General features: G+C 50.3%; 2 long non-coding RNA genes across 6 annotated transcripts; one reads left to right on the top strand and one right to left on the bottom strand.

Moving 5' to 3' along the window:
• Positions 1–2,040: 2,040 nt before the first annotated feature.
• LOC127913844 (uncharacterized) lies at positions 2,041–9,275 on the bottom strand. 2 transcript variants are annotated; one of them, XR_008086940.1, is made up of 4 exons: positions 8,925–9,275; positions 6,982–7,022; positions 5,938–5,995; positions 2,041–2,201 (listed from the first exon to the last, which is right to left on the bottom strand). It is a non-coding gene; the product is annotated as an uncharacterized LOC127913844 (long non-coding RNA). The 2 variants fall into 2 exon arrangements; XR_008086939.1 differs by having other exon boundaries at positions 6,949–7,022.
• A 1,289-nt stretch (positions 9,276–10,564) lies between these two features.
• Positions 10,565–12,823, top strand: LOC127913843 (uncharacterized). Of its 4 annotated transcripts, XR_008086937.1 has the most exons (5): positions 10,693–10,831; positions 11,291–11,366; positions 11,556–11,669; positions 12,582–12,733; positions 12,772–12,823. It is a non-coding gene; the product is annotated as an uncharacterized LOC127913843 (long non-coding RNA). The 4 variants fall into 4 exon arrangements; XR_008086935.1 differs by lacking the exons at positions 10,693–10,831; positions 11,291–11,366 and adding an exon at positions 10,565–10,603 and having other exon boundaries at positions 11,556–11,745; XR_008086936.1 differs by lacking the exons at positions 10,693–10,831; positions 11,291–11,366 and adding an exon at positions 10,565–10,603 and having other exon boundaries at positions 11,556–11,707.
• The last annotated feature ends 10,008 nt before the right edge of the window (positions 12,824–22,831 follow it).

Consider the following 22,831-nt stretch of genomic DNA (forward strand, 5'->3'; position numbering starts at 1 on the left):
GGGGAGAAGCTCCAGGTGGTATCTGATGCTACTGAGTCAGATGTCTATGTGTATATGTGTCAGGGGAGAAGCTCCAGGTGGTATCTGTTGCCACTGAGTCAGATGTCTTTGTGTCAGGGGAGAAGCTCCAGGGGGTATAAGATTTTAAGTACCTTTAAGTACCTACCTATACTTGATTCCAACCTCTCATTTAAAAAGCAGGTAACTCAAATAACCAAATTCAACCTAGATCATTTCTGATTCATACAAAATAGTTTGACTACAGAGGTAGCAAAACTGTACTTCAAATCTATGATACTCCCCCACTTAACACACTGCTTGACTAGTTTGGCCCAAGCTTGCTGTACAACATTAAGACCTATTCAGTCTGTCTACAAACAGGCTCTCAAAGTGCTTGACAGGAAGCCCAATAGCCATCATCACTGTTACATCCTGACAAAGCATGAGCTCCTGAGTTGGGAAAATCTTATGCAATACACCGACGCATGTCTTGTACTCAAGAGCCGAAATTGCCTGGGCCCCCCTCCACTCTGTACTTTTGTTAAATGGAAAAACCAAATGTATGGCAGCAGATCCACAAGGTCTGCCATGAGAGGTGACTGTATAGTTTCCTTAAAGGAAAAGCACTTTTAGTCAATCTGCTTTCTCTGTGAGAGCTGGAATACACTGCCATCAGACACACATAACTGCACCACCGATCACACTTTCACAAAAAAACATGAAGACATGGCTAAAGGTCAATCAGTTTTTGTGAACATAATCCCTAAATGGGGATTGCCGCTTTCCATGTTGGCTGTAGCTGGTGAGGTGTGGAAACACTAAAACCGGCACCTTTACTGAAACGTCGATTAATATATAATAATATAATATAATATATGCCATTTAGCAGACGCTTTTATCCAAAGCGACTTACAGTCATGTGTGCATACATTCTACGTATAGGTGGTCCCGGGGATCGAACCCACTACCCTGGCGTTACAAGCACCATGCTCTACCAACTGAGCTACAGAAGGACCACTGTGCACTGTCCCTGTAAAAAATGTAACGTAAACTTTGGCGTTGACGACTGTTTACGGGAAATAATCTGAGATTAACGAGGCATCGTATGATCAGGGCCTTGATGGTAAGCAAAGCGCTCTGGGTGACATAGCACCTTAAGGGCAGAATCAACCCAGATTGACTAATTGTCACGGTTGTTGTATTTGTAAACTAGACTAGTGTCTTTGAGTATTGGTCTGTAGCACTGTGTGTGTGTGTGTGTGTGTGTGTGTGTGTGTGTGTGTGTGTGTGTGTGTGTGTGTGTGTGTGTGTGTGTGTGTGTGTGTGTGTGTGTGTGTGTGTGTGTGTGTGTGTGTGTGTGTGTGTGTGTGTGTCTGTAGTGCTATGATGAGGTACCGAACCTACTTTGGGGAAGCATCGCTGGGGAAGAGAGACTTTCAACGTGCTAGGATCAAAGGCTTCTGACTGCAGAGAGCACACTCATACAACAAACACACTCACATATGCACATCGTACAGAGAACACACACACACACCATGCAATGAGAGCACACACACATAACACAAAGACATCACACACACACACCGTCACCGTACAGCGTGTTGCCTAGCAACCCCAGACCATGTGTTTAGAAGAGCAGGAAATGTCACTGCCAGCATAGTTTCTTTTTCTTTTTTTTTCCGCAAATACAATTTTGAGGGAATCGACAAAGCTGTGAGTACATGTGATGCATACACGAAGAGAGAGAACAGAGCATCTCCTCTACTGTTATAACTTACACCCGTTAGTTTCTACATGAAACACCGTCTAATATCACGAATTGAAGATAGGATACAGACTCTTTTTATTTATTTTTTTTATTTTACCTTTATTTTACTAGGCAAGTCAGTTAAGAACAAATTCTTATTTTCAATGATGGCCTAGGAACAGTGGGTTAACTGCCTTGTTCAGGTCGCAGAACGACAGATTTGTAACTTGTCAGCTTTGCAACCTTTCGGCTGCTAGTCCAACGCTCTAACCACTAGGCTACCCTGCCACCTCTACACTCTAACCACTAGGCTACCTGCCACCTCTACACTCTAACCACTAGGCTACCCTGCCACCTCTACAGTCTAACCACTAGGCTACCCTGCCGCCTCTACACTCTAACCACTAGGCTACCCTGCCGCCTCTACACTCTAACCACTAGGCTACCCTGCCCCCTCTACACTCTAACCACTAGGCTACCCTGCCACCTCTACAGTCTAACCACTAGGCTACCTGCCGCCTCTACACTCTAACCACTAGGCTACCCTGCCACCTCTACACTCTAACCACTAGGCTACCTGCCACCTCTACACTCTAACCACTAGGCTACCTGCCACCTCTACGCTCTAACCACTAGGCTACCCTGCCACCTCTACACTCTAACCACTAGGCTACCCTGCCACCTCTACACTCTAACCACTAGGCTACCTGCCGCCCCTGCCACCTCTACACTCGAACCACTAGGCTACCCCCCTGCCGCCTCTACACTCTAACCACTAGGCTACCCTGCCACCTCTACACTCTAACCACTAGGCTACCCTGCCACCTCTACACTCTAACCACTAGGCTACCCTGCCACCTCTACACTCTAACCACTAGGCTACCCTGCCACCTCTACACTCTAACCACTAGGCTACCTGCCACCTCTACACTCTAACCACTAGGCTACCCTGCCACCTCTACACTCTAACCACTAGGCTACCTGCCACCTCTACACTCTAACCACTAGGCTACCTGCCACCTCTACACTCTAACCACTAGGCTACCCTGCCACCTCTACACTCTAACCACTAGGCTACCTGCCACCTCTACACTCTAACCACTAGGCTACCCTGCCCCTCTAGGCTCTAACCACTAGGCTACCCTGCCACCTCTACACTCTAACCACTAGGCTACCTGCCACCTCTACACTCTAACCACTAGGCTACCTGCCTCCTCTACGCTCTAACCACTAGGCTACCCTGCCACCTCTACACTCTAACCACTAGGCTACCCTGCCACCTCTACACTCTAACCACTAGGCTACCTGCCACCTCTACACTCTAACCACTAGGCTACCCTGCCACCTCTACACTCTAACCACTAGGCTACCTGCCACCTCTACACTCTAACCACTAGGCTACCTGCCACCTCTACACTCTAACCACTAGGCTACCCTGCCACCTCTACACTCTAACCACTAGGCTACCCTGCCACCTCTACACTCTAACCACTAGGCTACCTGCCACCTCTACACTCTAACCACTAGGCTACCCTGCCGCCACTACACTCTAACCACTAGGCTACCTGCCACCTCTACACTCTAAACACTAGGCTACCCTGCCGCCTCTACACTCTAACCACTAGGCTACCTGCCGCCCCTACACTCTAAACACTAGGCTACCCTGCCACCTCTACACTCTAACCACTAGGCTACCTGCCGCCCCTACACTCTAAACACTAGGCTACCCTGCCACCTCTACACTCTAACCACTATGCTACCTGCCTCCTCTACACTCTAACCACTAGGCTACCCTGCCACCTCTACACTCTAACCACTAGGCTATTTAGCCACCTTTTATCCACTAAGCTTCCTTACAGTCACACTCTAACATACATTCTGCCGTATGGGTGGTCCCGGGCCAACGAACCTAACCACTGGCGTTACCTGCGCCTCTGCTCTAACCACTGAGCTACAGCAGGACCACACTAACCACTAGGCTACCCTGCCACCTCTACACTCTAACCACTAGGCTACCCTGCCACCTCTACACTCTAACCACTAGGCTACCCTGCCACCTCTACACTCTAACCACTAGGCTACCTGCCACCTCTACACTCTAACCACTAGGCTACCCTGCCACCTCTACACTCTAACCACTAGGCTACCCTGCCACCTCTACACTCTAACCACTAGGCTACCTGCCACCTCTACACTCTAACCACTAGGCTACCCTGCCACCTCTACACTCTAACCACTAGGCTACCCTTCCACCTCTACACTCTAACCACTAGGCTACCTGCCCCCTCTACACTCTAACCACTAGGCTACCCTGCCACCTCTACACTCTAACCACTAGGCTACATTTACATTTACATTTAAGTCATTTAGCAGACGCTCTTATCCAGAGTGACTTACAAATTGGTGCATACACCTTATGACATCCAGTGGAACAGCCACTTGCATCTAAATCTTTTTTTTGGGGGGGGGAAGGGGGTGAGAAGGATTACTTACCCTTACTTACCCTTTCCTAGGTATTCCTTGAAGAGGTGGGGTTTCAGGTGTCTCCGGAAGGTGGTGATTGACTCCGCTGTCCTGGCGTCGTGAGGGAGTTTGTTCCACCATTGGGGGCCAGAGCAGCGAACAGTTTTTACTGGGCTGAGCGGGAACTGTACTTCCTCAGTGGTAGGGAGGCGAGCAGGCCAGAGGTGGATGAACGCAGTGCCCTTGTTTGGGTGTAGGGCCTGATCAGAGCCTGGAGGTACTGAGGTGCCGTTCCCCTCACAGCTCCGTGAGGCAAGCACCATGGTCTTGTAGCGGATGCGAGCTTCAACTGGAAGCCAGTGGAGAGAGCGGAGGAGCGGGGTGACGTGAGAGAACTTGGGAAGGTTGAACACCAGACGGGCTGCGGCGTTCTGGATGAGTTGTAGGGTTTAATGGCACAGGCAGGAGCCCAGCCAACAGCGAGTTGCAGTAATCAAGACGGGAGATGACAAGTGCCTGGATTAGGACCTGCGCGCTTCCTGTGTGAGGCAGGGTCGTACTCTGCGGATGTTGTAGAGCATGAACCTACAGGAACGGGACACCGCCTTGATGTTAGTTGAGAACGTCAGGGTGTTGTCCAGGATCACGCCAAGGTTCTTAGCGCTCTGGGAGGAGGACACAATGGAGTTGTCAACCGTGATGGCGAGATCATGGAACGGGCAGTCCTTCCCGGGAGGAAGAGGAGCTCCGTCTTGCTGAGGTTCAGCTTGAGGTGGTGATCCGTCATCCACACTGATATGTCTGCCAGACATGCAGAGATGCGATTCGCCACCTGGTCATCAGAAGGGGGAAAGGAGAAGATTAATTGTGTGTCGTCTGCATAGCAATGATAGGAGAGACCATGTGAGGTTATGACAGAGCCAAGTGACTTGGTGTATAGCGAGAATAAGAGAGGGCCTAGGCTACCTGCCACCTCTACACTCTAACCACTAGGCTACCTGCCACCTCTACACTCTAACCACTAGGCTACCTGCCCCCTCTACACTCTAACCACTAGGCTACCTGCCACCTCTACGCTCTAACCACTAGGCTACCCTGCCACCTCTACGCTCTAACCACTAGGCTACCCTGCCACCTCTACACTCTAACCACTAGGCTACCCTGCCACCTCTACACTCTAACCACTAGACTACCTGCCCCCTCTACACTCTAACCACTAGGCTACCCTGCCACCTCTACACTCTAACCACTAGGCTACCCTGCCACCTCTACACTCTAACCACTAGGCTACCCTGCCACCTCTACACTCTAACCACTAGGATACCCTGCCACCTCTAGGCTCTAACCACTAGGCTACCCTGCCACCTCTACACTCTAACCACTAGGCTACCCTGCCACCCCTAGTCTCTAACCACTAGGCTACCCTGCCACCTCTACACTCTAACCACTAGGCTACCCTGCCACCTCTAGGCTCTAACCACTAGGCTACCCTGCCACCTCTACACTCTAACCACTAGGCTACCCTGCCACCTCTAGGCTCTAACCACTAGGCTACCCTGCCACCTCTACACTCTAACCACTAGGCTACCCTGCCACCCCTACACTCTAACCACTAGGCTACCCTGCCACCTCTACACTCTAACCACTAGGCTACCCTGCCACCTCTAGGCTCTAACCACTAGGCTACCCTGCCACCTCTACACTCTAACCACTAGGCTACCTGCCACCTCTACGCTCTAACCACTAGGCTACCCTGCCACCTCTACACTCTAACCACTAGGCTACCTGCCACCTCTACACTCTAACCACTAGGCTACCCTGCCACCTCTACACTCTAACCACTAGGCTACCCTGCCACCTCTACACTCTAACCACTAGGCTACCTGCCACCTCTACACTCTAACCACTAGGCTACCCTGCCACCTCTACACTCTAACCACTAGGCTACCCTGCCACCTCTACACTCTAACCACTAGGCTACCCTGCCACCGCTACACTCTAACCACTAGGATACCCTGTCACCTCTACACTCTAACCACTAGACTACCCTGCCGCCTCTACACTCTAACCACTAGGCTACCCTGCCACCTCTACACTCTAACCACTAGGCTACCCTGCCGCCTCTACACTCTAACCACTAGGCTACCCTGCCACCTCTACACTCTAACCACTAGGCTACCCTGCCACCTCTACACTCTAACCACTAGGATAACCTGCCACCTCTAGGCTCTAACCACTAGGCTACCCTGCCACCTCTACACTCTAACCACTAGGCTACCCTGCCACCACTAGGCTCTAACCACTAGGCTACCCTGACACCTCTACACTCTAACCACTAGGCTACCCTGCCACCTCTAGGCTCTAACCACTAGGCTACCCTGCCACCTCTACACTCTAACCACTAGGCTACCCTGCCACCTCTAGGCTCTAACCACTAGGCTACCCTGCCACCTCTACACTCTAACCACTAGGCTGCCCTGCCACCCCTACACTCTAACCACTAGGCTACCCTGCCACCTCTACACTCTAACCACTAGGCTACCCTGCCACCTCTAGGCTCTAACCACTAGGCTACCTGCCACCTCTACACTCTAACCACTAGGCTACCCTGCCACCTCTACACTCTAACCACTAGGCTACCCTGCCCCCTCTACACTCTAACCACTAGGCTACCCTGCCACCTCTACACTCTAACCACTAGGCTACCCTGCCGCCTCTACCTCTAACCACTAGGATACCCTGCCGCCTCTACACTCTAACCACTAGGCTACCCTGCCGCCTCTACACTCTAACCACTAGGCTACCCTGCCGCCTCTACACTCTAACCACTAGGCTACCCTGCCACCTCTACACTCTAACCACTAGGCTACCCTGCCACCTCTACACTCTAACCACTAGGCTACCCTGCCACCTCTACACTCTAACCACTAGGATACCCTGCCACCTCTAGGCTCTAACCACTAGGCTACCCTGCCACCTCTACACTCTAACCACTAGGCTACCCTGCCACCCCTAGGCTCTAACCACTAGGCTACCCTGCCACCTCTACACTCTAACCACTAGGCTACCCTGCCACCTCTAGGCTCTAACCACTAGGCTACCCTGCCACCTCTACACTCTAACCACTAGGCTACCCTGCCACCTCTAGGCTCTAACCACTAGGCTACCCTGCCACCTCTACACTCTAACCACTAGGCTACCCTGCCACCCCTACACTCTAACCACTAGGCTACCCTGCCACCTCTACACTCTAACCACTAGGCTACCCTGCCACCTCTAGGCTCTAACCACTGGCTACCCTGCCACCTCTACACTCTAACCACTAGGCTACCCTGCCACCCCTACACTCTAACCACTAGGCTACCCTGCCACCTCTGCACTCTAACCACTAGGCTACCCTGCCACCTCTACACTCTAACCACTAGGCTACCTGTCTCCCTACATTTTAACCACTAGGCTACCCTGCCACCTCTACACTCTAACCACTAGGCTACCTGTCTCCCCTACACTTTAACCACTAGGCTACCCTGCCCCTCTACACTCTAACCACTAGGCTACCCTGCCACCTTTACACTCTAACCACTAGGCTACCTGTCTCCCTACACTTTAACCACTAGGCTACCCTGCCACCTCTACACTCTAACCACTAGGCTACCCTGCCACCTCTACACTCTAACCACTAGGCTACCCTGTCACCTCTACACTCTAACCACTAGGCTACCCTGCCACCTCTAGGCTCTAACCACTAGGCTACCCTGCCACCTCTACACTCTAACCACTAGGCTACCTGCCACCTCTACACTCTAACCACTAGGCTACCTGCCACCTCTACACTCTAACCACTAGGCTACCTGCCCCCTCTACACTCTAACCACTAGGCTACCTGCCACCTCTACGCTCTAACCACTAGGCTACCCTGCCACCTCTACGCTCTAACCACTAGGCTACCCTGCCACCTCTACACTCTAACCACTAGGCTACCCTGCCACCTCTACACTCTAACCACTAGACTACCTGCCCCCTCTACACTCTAACCACTAGGCTACCCTGCCACCTCTACACTCTAACCACTAGGCTACCCTGCCACCGCTACACTCTAACCACTAGGATACCCTGTCACCTCTACACTCTAACCACTAGACTACCCTGCCGCCTCTACACTCTAACCACTAGGCTACCCTGCCACCTCTACACTCTAACCACTAGGCTACCCTGCCGCCTCTACACTCTAACCACTAGGCTACCCTGCCACCTCTACACTCTAACCACTAGGCTACCCTGCCACCTCTACACTCTAACCACTAGGATAACCTGCCACCTCTAGGCTCTAACCACTAGGCTACCCTGCCACCTCTACACTCTAACCACTAGGCTACCCTGCCACCACTAGGCTCTAACCACTAGGCTACCCTGACACCTCTACACTCTAACCACTAGGCTACCCTGCCACCTCTAGGCTCTAACCACTAGGCTACCCTGCCACCTCTACACTCTAACCACTAGGCTACCCTGCCACCTCTAGGCTCTAACCACTAGGCTACCCTGCCACCTCTACACTCTAACCACTAGGCTACCCTGCCACCCCCTACACTCTAACCACTAGGCTACCCTGCCACCTCTACACTCTAACCACTAGGCTACCCTGCCACCTCTAGGCTCTAACCACTAGGCTACCTGCCACCTCTACACTCTAACCACTAGGCTACCCTGCCACCTCTACACTCTAACCACTAGGCTACCCTGCCCCCTCTACACTCTAACCACTAGGCTACCCTGCCACCTCTACACTCTAACCACTAGGCTACCCTGCCGCCTCTACACTCTAACCACTAGGATACCCTGCCGCCTCTACACTCTAACCACTAGGCTACCCTGCCGCCTCTACACTCTAACCACTAGGCTACCCTGCCGCCTCTACACTCTAACCACTAGGCTACCCTGCCACCTCTACACTCTAACCACTAGGCTACCCTGCCACCTCTACACTCTAACCACTAGGCTACCCTGCCACCTCTACACTCTAACCACTAGGATACCCTGCCACCTCTAGGCTCTAACCACTAGGCTACCCTGCCACCTCTACACTCTAACCACTAGGCTACCCTGCCACCCCTAGGCTCTAACCACTAGGCTACCCTGCCACCTCTACACTCTAACCACTAGGCTACCCTGCCACCTCTAGGCTCTAACCACTAGGCTACCCTGCCACCTCTACACTCTAACCACTAGGCTACCCTGCCACCTCTACACTCTAACCACTAGGCTACCCTGCCACCTCTACACTCTAACCACTAGGCTACCCTGCCACCCCTACACTCTAACCACTAGGCTACCCTGCCACCTCTACACTCTAACCACTAGGCTACCCTGCCACCTCTACACTCTAACCACTAGGCTACCCTGCCACCTCTACACTCTAACCACTAGGCTACCCTGCCACCCCTACACTCTAACCACTAGGCTACCCTGCCACCTCTACACTCTAACCACTAGGCTACCCTGCCACCTCTACACTCTAACCACTAGGCTACCTGTCTCACCTCTACATTTTAACCACTAGGCTACCCTGCCACCTCTACACTCTAACCACTAGGCTACCTGTCCCCTCTACACTTTAACCACTAGGCTACCCTGCCCCTCTACACTCTAACCACTAGGCTACCCTGCCACCTTTACACTCTAACCACTAGGCTACCTGTCTCCCCTACACTTTAACCACTAGGCTACCCTGCCACCTCTACACTCTAACCACTAGGCTACCCTGCCACCTCTACACTCTAACCACTAGGCTACCCTGTCACCTCTACACTCTAACCACTAGGCTACCCTGCCACCTCTAGGCTCTAACCACTAGGCTACCCTGCCACCTCTACACTCTAACCACTAGGCTACCCTGCCACCTCTACACTCTAACCACTAGGCTACCCTGCCACCTCTACACTCTAACCACTAGGCTACCCTGCCGCCTCTACACTCTAACCACTAGGCTACCCTGCCACCTCTACACTCTAACCACTAGGCTACCCTGCCACCTCTACACTCTAACCACTAGGCTACCCTGCCACCTCTACACTCTAACCACTAGGCTACCCTGCCACCTCTACACTCTAACCACTAGGCTACCCTGCCACCTCTACACTCTAACCACTAGGCTACCCTGCCCCCTCTACACTCTAACCACTAGGCTACCTGCCACCTCTACCGCCTCTTAGAAAATAAGGGTTCCAAAAGTGGTTTTCGTTTGACCCCATTTGAGAATGATATTTGTTTCCAGGTAGAACCCTTTTTGGGGGGGTCTAAGGTAAAAAATAATAATAATACATTTGGGTTCCATGTAGAACTCACCGTGGAAAGGGTGTAGTAGACCTAACAGTGAAATGCTGAATACAACAGGTGTAGAAGACCTTACAGTGAAATGCTGAATACAACAGGTGTAGTAGACCTTACAGTGAAATGCTGAATACAACAGGTGTAGTACACCTTACAGTGAAATGCTGAATACAACAGGTGTAGTAGACCTTACAGTGAAATGCTGAATACAACAGGTGTAGTAGACCTCACAGTGAAATGCTGAATACAACAGGTGTAGTAGACCTTACAGTGAAATGCTGAATACAACAGGTGTAGTAGACCTTACAGTGAAATGCTGAATACAACAGGAGTAGTAGACCTTACAGTGAAATGCTGAATACAACAGGTGTAGTAGACCTTACAATGAAATGCTGAATACAACAGGTGTAGTAGACCTTACAGTGAAATGCTGAATACAACAGGTGTAGTAGACCTCTACAGTGAAATGCTGAATACAACAGGTGTAGTAGACCTTACAGTGAAATGCTGAATACAACAGATGTAGGAGACCTCTACAGTGAAATGCTGAATACAACAGGTGTAGTAGACCTTACAGTGAAATGCTGAATACAACAGGTGTAGTAGACCTCACAGTGAAATGCTGAATACAACAGGTGTAGTAGACCTTACAGTGAAATGCTGAATACAACAGGTGTAGTAGACCTTACAGTGAAATGATGAATACAACAGGTTTAGTAGACCTCTACAGTGAAATGCTGAATACAACAGTTGTAGTAGACCTTACAGTGAAATGCTGAATACAACAGGTGTAGTAGACCTTACAGTGAAATGCTGAATACAACAGGTGTTGTAGACCTTACACTGAAATGCTGAATACAACAGGTGTAGTAGACCTTACAGTGAAATGATGAATACAACAGGTGTAGTAGACCTTACAATGAAATGCTGAATACAACAGGTGTAGTAGACCTTACAGTGAAATGATGAATACAACAGGTGTAGTAGACCTTCCAGTGAAATGCTGAAACAACAGGTGTAGTAGACCTAACAGTGAAATGCTGAATACAACAGGTGTAGTAGACCTTACAGTGAAATGCTGAATACAACAGGTGTAGTAGACCTTACAGTGAAATGCTGAATACAACAGGTGTAGTAGACCTTACAGTGAAATGCTGAATACAACAGGTGTAGTAGACCTTACAGTGAAATGCTGAATACAACAGGTGTAGTAGACCTCACAGTGAAATGCTGAATACAACAGGTGTAGTAGACCTTACAGTGAAATGCTGAATACAACAGGTGTAGTCGACCTTACAGTGAAATGCTGAATACAACAGGTGTAGTAGACCTTACAGTGAAATGCTGAATACAACAGGTGTAGTAGACCTTACAGTGAAATGCTGAATACAACAGGTTTAGTAGACCTTACAGTGAAATGCTGAATACAACAGGTTTAGTAGACCTTACAGTGAAATGCTGAATACAACAGGTGTAGTAGACCTCACAGTGAAATGCTGAATACAACAGGTGTAGTAGACCTTACAGTGAAATGCTGAATACAACAGGTTTAGTAGACCTTACAGTGAAATGCTGAATACAACAGGTGTAGTAGACCTTACAATGAAATGCTGAATACAACAGGTGTAGTAGACCTCACAGTGAAATGCTGAATACAACAGGTGTAGTAGACCTTACAGTGAAATGCTGAATACAACAGGTGTAGTAGACCTTACAGTGAAATGCTGAATACAACAGGTTTAGTAGACCTTACAGTGAAATGCTGAATACAACAGGTGTAGTAGACCTTACAGTGAAATGCTGAATACAACAGGTGTAGTAGACCTTACAGTGAAATGCTGAATACAACAGGTGTAGTAGACCTTACAGTGAAATGCTGAATACAACAGGTATAGTAGACCTTACAGTGAAATGCTGAATACAACAGGTGTAGTAGACCTTACAGTGAAATGCTGAATACAACAGGTGTAGTAGACCTCACAGTGAAATGCTGAATACAACAGGTGTAGTAGACCTTACAGTGAAATGATGAATACAACAGGTGTAGTAGACCTTACAGTGAAATGCTGAATACAACAGGTGTAGTAGACCTTACAGTGAAATGCTGAATACAACAGGTGTAGTAGACCTAACAGTGAAATGCTGAATACAACAGGTGTAGTAGACCTAACAGTGAAATGCTGAATACAACAGGTGTAGTAGACCTTACAGTGAAATGCTGAATACAACAGGTGTAGTAGACCTAACAGTGAAATGCTGAATACAACAGGTGTAGTAGACCTTATAGTGAAATGATGAATACAACAGGTGTAGTAGACCTTACAATGAAATGCTGAATACAACAGGTGTGGTAGACCTTACAGTGAAATGCTGAATACAACAGGTGTAGTAGACCTTACAGTGAAATGCTGAATACAACAGGAGTGAGCGTCTTAGGGGCCAAGCTGAATTTGGTGTTGCGCCTTCTTCACCACACTGTCTGTCTGGGTTTGACCATTTTCAGCTTGCAACCGACAAACACCCAAAACATACTCCACCGATTGTCTTTTTAAAAGACATACAGGTCAAAGTAGTAGAAGAAAGTATGAGAAAAATCACCAGCTAAATGTATAACTTCTGACTTGACAGCACACATCAAAACGGAGTAGTAGTTCTACAATTATCTTTATGCTTGTTGCAATGTTGTGCAACTTCTTTGTACGCCGAGGAACTCACAGTTTTTCCCCTTCTCCACTGCAGGCCCATTGATGTGGGCGTACTCCCTTTCCCCCAGGGAACCCCACCCCCCGTTCAGCTGAAAAGGTGGCGCAGGGAATGCAAAAATATTATTTAGAAATATTTAACCTCCACACATTAACAAGTCCAATACCTCAAATGAAAGATAAACACCTTGTTCATCTAGCCAGCGTGTCAGATTATTTAAATGTTTTACGGCGAAAACACAACATGTATTTATGTTAGACCACCACCAAACCAAAGAAAAAACGTAGCCATTTTTTCCAGCAAAAGATAAAAATTACAACATTTTTTAAAAATCTATCAATAACCTCTTGAAAATCTTCATCGGATGATGATGATGATGTCATATGACATGTTACACAGTACATTTATGTTTTGTTTGATAATATGCATATTTATATCCACAAATCTCGGTTTACATTGACGCCATGTTCAGAAATAAAAATATCCGGAGTAATTACAGAGAGCTATGCCAGATAACAGAAATGCTCATCATAAACTTTGACGAAAGATACATGATTTACATATAATTAAAGATACACTGGTTCTTAATGCAACTGCTGTGTCACATTTTTTTAAACATTACGAAAAAAGCATACCATGCAATAATCAAAAACGGCGCTAAGACGTAAATATATTTCTCAGCCATGTTGGAGTCAACAGAAATACGAAATTACATCATAAATATTCCCTTACCTTTGATGATCTTTCATCAGAATGCAGTGAAAGGAGTCCTAGTTACACAATAAATCGTTGTTTTGTTCCATAATGTCCATTACTAGTGTCCAATTAGCTGCTTTTGCTAGCAAGGTTAGTTCACATGTCCAAAAGCTGGCGCTGGTCCAGGAGAACTCGGACGAAAATGTCAAAAAGTTATATTTCAGGTCGAATAATCTGGTCAAACTAAGTAGGGAATCAATCTTCAGGATGTTATTTTCATATATATCCAATAACGTTCCAACCGGAGCATTCGTTTTTGTCTGCAGAGTCATGGAACGCAGGCGATATCAACAGTAATGTGCGCAACCAGGAACTGGCATTCTGACAGGCCACTGACTCAATCCCCTGCCATCTGGTCATACATCACACTAGAAGCTTCAATCCACTTTCTACTGACTGTTGACATCTAGTGGAAGGCGTAGGAAGTGCGAACAGATCCATATCTTGTTTGGATGTGAATAGGCGATGACTTGAAATTCGACCTGCCCAAGAATTTCCACTTCCTGTTTGGAAATGTGCCTGCCCTATGAGTTATGTTATACTCACAGGCATAATTCAAACAGTTTTAGAAACGTCAGAGTGTTGTCTATCCAATAGTAATAATAATATGCATATATTAGCATCTAGGACAGAGTAGGATGCAGTTAACTATGGGCACGCAATTCATCCAAAGTGAAAATTCTGCCCCCTATCCCTAACAGGTTTTAAACATGTGGTTTATGTCTAAAGTGCCTAACCACTTCCGAATTTGACGTTTGGAACAACTTCAAAATGTGTTGGTTGAGAAACATGGATTAACGTCTAATTGTGACGTGAGACTGTGAGAGCGTGTTGCCTATTCACACTGTAGATGTACCTCACAAGGTACATGAGATGGATGACATGCACACAATATACAGTATGCTTCAAACACACACACACACAGGGAAAACAGACACACACATATACATATGCGGCACAAACACACACACACTCACACAAACACACACAAACACACACACACAACACACATACACAAACGAGGGCATGCACACACACACAAACGTGTGTGAACAATATTGATTAATACTTTAATCATGTAATAACCAAAGCCAAAATTCAACATCATATGAAATTGAAAATACTTTTTTTTGTTTTTTTTTGTGATGTATTTATTTTTAAATCTGTTACATTGTTCAGGGTATGACCCCACTGGACGATGTGATTGGTGGATGGAGGGGAAGCAATGCACGTCTTCTGGTTCAGTTTTGACTGGTGAGGGGATGACGGCTCATAGTATTGGCTACAATGGAATTCATGGAATGGTATGAAATGCATGGAAACCATTACAAAGAGCCCGTCCTCCGATTTAAAGTGGGCACCAGCCACCAGTGCATTCTGATAATTAATATGTAGTGCGAGCGGGTCTTTAGTTAAACAGACGTGACAGCTTAATGAAAGACTGAAAGACAGGATTAAAAAAGCAAGAAATTTAAAAAATGAAAGACAACACTCATTCAACTGTCTATGATTAACACTGTAAAACAAAAGGACAGCACAGAGTGGAAGGATGAGGAGGGATGGGAGGAGAGAGGGAACACCCTGCCTGGTGTTCTACCTTCCCCACAGAGTGGAAGGATGAGGAGGGATGGGAGGAGAGAGGGAACACCCTGCCTGGTGTTCAACCTCCCCCACAGAGTGGAAGGATGAGGAGGGATGGGAGGAGAGAGGGAACACCCTGCCTGGTGTTCAACCTCCCCCACAGAGTGGAAGGATGAGGAGGGATGGGAGGAGAGATGGAACACCCTGCCTGGTGTTCAACCTCCCCACAGAGTGGAAGGATGAGGAGGGATGGGAGGAGAGATGGAACACCCTGCCTGGTGTTCAACCTCCCCACAGAGTGGAAGGATGAGGAGGGATGGGAGGAGAGATGGAACACCCTGCCTGGTGTTCAACCTCCCCACAGAGTGGAAGGATGAGGAGGGATGGGAGGAGAGAGGGAACACCCTGCCTGGTGTTCAACCTCCCCACAGAGTGGAAGGATGAGGAGGGATGGGAGGAGAGAGGAACACCCTGCCTGGTGTTCTACCTTCCCCACAGAGTGGAAGGATGAGGAGGGATGGGAGGAGAGAGGGAACACCCTGCCTGGTGTTCAACCTCCCCACAGAGTGGAAGGATGAGGAGGGATGGGAGGAGAGAGGGAACACCCTGCCTGGTGTTCAACCTCCCCCACAGAGTGGAAGGATGAGGAGGGATGGGAGGAGAGAGGGAACACCCTGCCTGGTGTTCAACCTCCCCCACAGAGTGGAAGGATGAGGAGGGATGGGAGGAGAGAGGGAACACCCTGCCTGGTGTTCAACCTCCCCCACAGAGTGGAAGGATGAGGAGGGATGGGAGGAGAGAGGGAACACCCTGCCTGGTGTTCAACCTCCCCCACAGAGTGGAAGGATGAGGAGGGATGGGAGGAGAGAGGGAACACCCTGCCTGGTGTTCAACCTCCCCCACAGAGTGGAAGGATGAGGAGGGATGGGAGGAGAGAGGGAACACCCTGCCTGGTGTTCAACCTTCCCCACAGAGTGGAAGGATGAGGAGGGATGGGAGGAGAGAGGGAACACCCTGCCTGGTGTTCAACCTCCCCCACAGAGTGGAAGGATGAGGAGGGATGGGAGGAGAGAGGGAACACCCTGCCTGGTGTTCAACCTCCCCCACAGAGTGGAAGGATGAGGAGGGATGGGAGGAGAGAGGGAACACCCTGCCTGGTGTTCAACCTCCCCACAGAGTGGAAGGATGAGGAGGGATGGGAGGAGAGAGGGAACACCCTGCCTGGTGTTCAACCTTCCCCACAGAGTGGAAGGATGAGGAGGGATGGGAGGAGAGAGGGAACACCCTGCCTGGTGTTCAACCTCCCCCACAGAGTGGAAGGATGAGGAGGGATGGGAGGAGAGAGGGAACACCCTGCCTGGTGTTCAACCTCCCCCACAGAGTGGAAGGATGAGGAGGGATGGGAGGAGAGAGGGAACACCCTGCCTGGTGTTCAACCTCCCCCACAGAGTGGAAGGATGAGGAGGGATGGGAGGAGAGAGGGAACACCCTGCCTGGTGTTCAACCTCCCCCACAGAGTGGAAGGATGAGGAGGGATGGGAGGAGAGAGGGAACACCCTGCCTGGTGTTCAACCTCCCCCACAGAGTGGAAGGATGAGGAGGGATGGGAGGAGAGAGGGAACACCCTGCCTGGTGTTCAACCTCCCCACAGAGTGGAAGGATGAGGAGGGATGGGAGGAGAGAGGGAACACCCTGCCTGGTGTTCAACCTCCCCACAGAGTGGAAGGATGAGGAGGGATGGGAGGAGAGAGGGAACACCCTGCCTGGTGTTCAACCTCCCCACAGAGTGGAAGGATGAGGAGGGATGGGAGGAGAGAGGGAACACCCTGCCTGGTGTTCAACCTCCCCCACAGAGTGGAAGGATGAGGAGGGATGGGAGGAGAGAGGGAACACCCTGCCTGGTGTTCAACCTCCCCCACAGAGTGGAAGGATGAGGAGGGATGGGAGGAGAGAGGGAACACCCTGCCTGGTGTTCAACCTCCCCCACAGAGTGGACTAATTGTAAATTGCTCTGGATACGAGTGTCTGCTACATGACTAAAAACGTGAAAAAATGTATAGTGATGCAGACAGACATGTGGCCTCAGGGCCCCACGGGGTAGAGGGAGACAGAGCTACAGGGTTGTGATCTGACTCTTTCAAAAAGAGAATCAAAAATACATGCGAATAATTAATTCAACATTCAAACATGACATACAATATATCACCATATGTTCCATGGTTATGAGTGGGTAGTTTCATCAAATAACAGAGGAAGCAGAGGCGAATCTCCCATAGCCTTGGAGATGAATAGTGATCTGTGCCTGAAGCCTTTCTAACTACCCACCCAGAAGGCAGATTATATTGAAAGTATGATTATTTGAATACCAGGAAGTTTGAAATGGTGAGTCATTGGCGTTGTGATCGTGGCAGCAATCCAATTTGCCCCAGTGTGACACCAGAACCAGCCCCCGACTTTTGTCCCTGAGAAACCAACTACCTTCATTTATCTGAGAAAGTCGCTATGGAGACAGCTCCCACAGGGACCTCTGCTGAGAGAGCTACCACAGAGACCGCTATGGAGACAGCTACCACAGAGACCGCTATGGAGACAGCTACCACAGAGACCGCTATGGAGACAGCTACCACAGAGACCGCTAAGGAGACAGCTACCACAGAGACCGCTATGGAGACAGCTACCACAGAGACCAATGCTGAGACAGCTACCGCAGAGACCACTATGGAGACAGCTACCACAGAGACCACTGCTGAGACAGCTACAACAGAGACCGCTGCTGAGACAGCTACGACAGAGACCGCTGCTGAGACAGCTACCACAGAGACCGCTATGGAGACAGCTACCACAGAGACCGCTATGGAGACAGCTACCACAGAGACCGCTATGGAGACAGCTACCACAGAGACCGCTATGGAGACAGCTACCACAGAGACCGCTATGGAGACAGCTTGATATTATGTTACCTTTTATCCAATCCAAGCTAGCAACATCGCTGTAATGACAAAGTCTAACATCAAAACCATGCTAGCAACATCGATGTGATGACAAAGTCTAATATCAAAACCATGCTAGCAACATCGCTATGATGACAAAGTCTAATATCAAAACCATGCTAGCAACATCGCTATGATGACAAAGTCTAATATCAAAACCATGCTAGCAACATCGATGTGATGACAAAGTCTAATATCAAAACCATGCTAGCAACATCGCTATGATGACAAAGTCTAATATCAAAACCATGCTAGCAACATCGCTATGATGACAAAGTCTAATATCAAAACCATGCTAGCAACATCGCTATGATGACAAAGTCTAATATCAAAACCATGCTAGCAACATCGCTATGATGACAAAGTCTAATATCAAAACCATGCTAGCAACATCGCTATGATGACAAAGTCTAATATCAAAACCATGCTAGCAACATCGCTATGATGACAAAGTCTAATATCAAAACCATGCTAGCAACATCGCTATGATGACAAAGTCTAATATCAAAACCATGCTAGCAACATCGCTATGATGACAAAGTCTAATATCAAAACCATGCTAGCAACATCGCTATGATGACAAAGTCTAATATCAAAACCATGCTAGCAACATCGCTATGATGACAAAGTCTAATATCAAAACCATGCTAGCAACATCGCTATGATGACAAAGTCTAATATCAAAACCATGCTAGCAACATCGCTATGATGACAAAGTGTCTTTCTTGCTTTTTATTTGTTGGTTTGCTCCGTCATTCACTGAATTACTCAGCTGTATGTTTTGTCATTCATTAATATTAAAGATCTCTACACATGCAGAGAGCACAGAGACACAATCACAGTTTCACACACACACACACACACACACACACACACACACACACACACACACACACACACACACACACACACACACACACACACACACACACACACACAGTAAACTCTTCACATAAGCATCTCAAATCCAAAATTAAATCTAGAATCGGCTTCCTATATCACAACAAAGCATCCTTCACTCATGCTGCCAAACATACCCTCGTAAAACTGACCATCCTACCGATCCTCGACTTCGGCGATGTCATCTATAAAATAGCCTCCAATACTCTACTCAACAAATTGGATGCAGTCTATCACAGTTTTGTCACCAAACCCCATACCGGGCGGTGCGCTGGCACACCCTGAAACACCAACATGCCGGGCGGTGTGCTGGGACACCCTGAAACACCAACATACCGGGCAGTGCGCTGGGACACCCTGAAACACCAACATACCGGGCAGTGCGCTGGGACACCCTGAAACACCAACATACCGGGCAGTGCGCTGGGACACCCTGAAACACCAACATGCCGGGCGGTGTGCTGGGACACCCTGAAACACCAACATGCCGGGCGGTGCGCTGGGACACCCTGAAACACCAACATGCCGGGCGGTGCGCTGGGACACCCTGAAACACCAACATGCCGGGCGGTGCGCTGGGACACCCTGAAACACCAACATGCCGGGTGGTACGCTGGGACACCCTGAAACACCAACATGCCGGGTGGTACGCTGGGACACCCTGAAACACCAACATGCCGGGTGGTACGCTGGGACACCCTGAAACACCAACATACCGGGCGGTGTGCTGGGACACCCTGAAACACCAACATACCGGGCAGTGCGCTGGCACACCCTGAAACACCAACATACCGGGCAGTGCGCTGGCACACCCTGAAACACCAACATGCCGGGCGGTGTGCTGGGACACCCTGAAACACCAACATACCGGGCGGTGCGATGGGACACCCTGAAACACCAACATGCCGGGCGGTGCGCTGGGACACCCTGAAACACCAACATACCGGGTGGTGCGCTGGGACACCCTGAAACACCAACATACCGGGTGGTACGCTGGGACACCCTGAAACACCAACATACCGGGCGGTGCGCTGGGACACCCTGAAACACCAAAATGCCAGGCGGTGTGATGGGACACCCTGAAACACCAACATACCGGGTGGTACGCTGGGACACCCTGAAACACCAACATGCCGGGTGGTACGCTGGGACACCCTGAAACACCAAAATGCCAGGCGGTGTGATGGGACACCCTGAAACACCAACATACCGGGTGGTACGCTGGGACACCCTGAAACACCAACATGCCGGGTGGTGCGCTGGGACACCCTGAAACACCAACATACCGGGTGGTACGCTGGGACACCCTGAAACACCAACATGCCGGGTGGTACGCTGGGACACCCTGAAACACCAAAATGCCAGGCGGTGTGATGGGACACCCTGAAACACCAAAATGCCAGGCGGTGCGCTGGGACACCCTGAAACACCAACATACCGGGCGGTGCGCTTGGACACCCTGAAACACCAACATACCGGGCGGTGCGCTGGGACACCCTGAAACACCAACATACCGGGCGGTGCGCTTGGACACCCTGAAACACCAACATACCGGGCGGTGCGCTTGGACACCCTGAAACACCAACATACCGGGCGGTGCGCTTGGACACCCTGAAACACCAACATACCGGGCGGTGCGCTTGGACACCCTGAAACACCAACATACCGGGCGGTGCGCTGGGACACCCTGAAACACCAACATACCGGGCAGTGCGCTGGGACACCCTGAAACACCAACATACTGGGCGGTGCGCTGGGACACCCTGAAACACCAACATACCGGGCAGTGCGCTGGGACACCCTGAAACACCAACATACCGGGCGGTGCGCTGGGACACCCTGAAACACCAACATACCGGGCGGTGCGCTGGGACACCCTGAAACACCAACATACCGGGCGGTGCGCTGGGACACCCTGAAACACCAAAATGCCAGGCGGTGTGATGGGACACCCTGAAACACCAACATACCGGGTGGTACGCTGGGACACCCTGAAACACCAACATGCCGGGTGGTACGCTGGGACACCCTGAAACACCAAAATGCCAGGCGGTGTGATGGGACACCCTGAAACACCAACATACCGGGTGGTACGCTGGGACACCCTGAAACACCAACATGCCGGGTGGTGCGCTGGGACACCCTGAAACACCAACATACCGGGTGGTACGCTGGGACACCCTGAAACACCAACATGCCGGGTGGTACGCTGGGACACCCTGAAACACCAAAATGCCAGGCGGTGTGATGGGACACCCTGAAACACCAAAATGCCAGGCGGTGCGCTGGGACACCCTGAAACACCAACATACCGGGCGGTGCGCTTGGACACCCTGAAACACCAACATACCGGGCGGTGCGCTGGGACACCCTGAAACACCAACATACCGGGCGGTGCGCTTGGACACCCTGAAACACCAACATACCGGGCGGTGCGCTTGGACACCCTGAAACACCAACATACCGGGCGGTGCGCTTGGACACCCTGAAACACCAACATACCGGGCGGTGCGCTTGGACACCCTGAAACACCAACATACCGGGCGGTGCGCTGGGACACCCTGAAACACCAACATACCGGGCAGTGCGCTGGGACACCCTGAAACACCAACATACTGGGCGGTGCGCTGGGACACCCTGAAACACCAACATACCGGGCAGTGCGCTGGGACACCCTGAAACACCAACATACCGGGCGGTGCGCTGGGACACCCTGAAACACCAACATACCGGGCGGTGCGCTGGGACACCCTGAAACACCAACATGCCAGGCGGTGCGCTGGGACACCCTGAAACACCAACATACCGGGCGGTGCGCTGGGACACCCTGAAACACCAACATGCCAGGCGGTGCGCTGGGACACCCTGAAACACCAACATGCCAGGCGGTGCGCTGGGACACCCTGAAACACCAACATGCCAGGCGGTGCGCTGGGACACCCTGAAACACCAACATGCCGGGTGGTACGCTGGGACACCCTGAAACACCAACATACCGGGCGGTGCGCTGGGACACCCTGAAACACCAACATGCCAGGCGGTGCGCTGGGACACCCTGAAACACCAACATGCCGGGCGGTGCAATGGGACACCATGAAACACCAACATACCAGGCGGTGCGCTTGGACACCCTGAAACACCAACATGCCGGGCGGTGTGCTGGGACACCCTGAAACACCAACATGCCGGGCGGTGTGCTGGGACACCCTGAAACACCAACATACCAGGCGGTGTGCTGGGACACCCTGAAACACCAACATGCCGGGCGGTGTGCTGGGACACCCTGAAACACCAACATGCCGGGCGGTGTGCTGGGACACCCTGAAACACCAACATGCCGGGCGGTGTGCTGGGACACCCT

Source organism: Oncorhynchus keta, chromosome 30 (genome assembly GCF_023373465.1).
Source record: "Oncorhynchus keta strain PuntledgeMale-10-30-2019 chromosome 30, Oket_V2, whole genome shotgun sequence".
NCBI lineage: Eukaryota > Metazoa > Chordata > Actinopteri > Salmoniformes > Salmonidae > Oncorhynchus > Oncorhynchus keta.